General features: G+C 65.7%; 1 protein-coding gene across 2 annotated transcripts in view; it reads left to right on the top strand.

Annotated features, from left to right (window-relative positions):
• The first annotated feature begins 53 nt into the window (after positions 1 to 53).
• The window catches only part of DMAP1 (DNA methyltransferase 1 associated protein 1), a 38,973-nt gene continuing 38,274 nt past the window's right edge, over positions 54 to 752 (top strand). For both annotated transcript variants that reach the window (XM_019501435.1, XM_019501434.1), the window contains exon 1: positions 54 to 116. The gene's annotated coding sequence lies outside the window, so the exon portion shown is untranslated. The remainder of the gene's footprint in view (positions 117 to 752) is intronic.

Below are 752 nucleotides of genomic sequence, written 5' to 3'. Positions count from 1 at the left end.
GGCGCTGCGAGGCCGCCACTTCCGGCGCGCGGCGGAAGTGCCCTCGCCCGGCCCTGTGCAGCGCTGCACCGCTCCCCGCGGTTTCCGGCATCGGCACCGGTACAGGCGCCGCACAGGTTGGGGGGTAGGATTTGTGAGGGGGGGAGTGAAACTCCAGTGAAACTCTGCCCGGAGATGTGAGCGGAGCGGCGGCAGGAAGACAGTCCCGCGCTCTCCAGGGCTCCTCCAGCGCTCCTCCTGAGCAGCTCAGCGGAGCCGGAGGAGGTTGGCTGGGAGGTCCTGCGGCTTCGTGGGGCCGCGCGTAACAAAACCGGTGTGGGGCGTGGCGCGGCACCGGCTGAAGCACAGATTTCCCCACGTGAGCGCGGTTCCTCCAGCAGCTTTCTCCTCAAAGAGGTGCGGTGCGGTGCCGTGGGGGGTTGCGGGCATAGCCGTGTCAGCTGCGGGCTCCGCTTTTTTGTTCCAGGCTTCTAGCTCCGCGGGCGAGACTTTGTAACGTAGGCGTGGTTGAAGAGAGCCGCAGGTCCAGATCCTGGCAGCCTCCGCCCCGGGCGAGACCGGTAGAGTTCAAGGCACTTTATTGTGTGCGCAGCTTTCGGTAAGAGCGCAGAGGGATTCGCGTTGCCTCTGTTCCGGGGGCCACCCATGTGGGGGGCAGGCACTTGATCCCAAACTGACCTCTTTGCTGCTCCGTGGGACAGGCTGTGCCACCCCAGAATTGCTCCCCCTTCCTTGGGGACATGTGTTGAGAG

Source organism: Gavialis gangeticus, unplaced genomic scaffold (genome assembly GCF_001723915.1).
Source record: "Gavialis gangeticus isolate Ggan-Ray unplaced genomic scaffold, GavGan_comp1, whole genome shotgun sequence".
Taxonomy (NCBI): Eukaryota; Metazoa; Chordata; order Crocodylia; family Gavialidae; genus Gavialis; species Gavialis gangeticus.
This window is presented reverse-complemented; position numbering and strand designations above follow the sequence as displayed.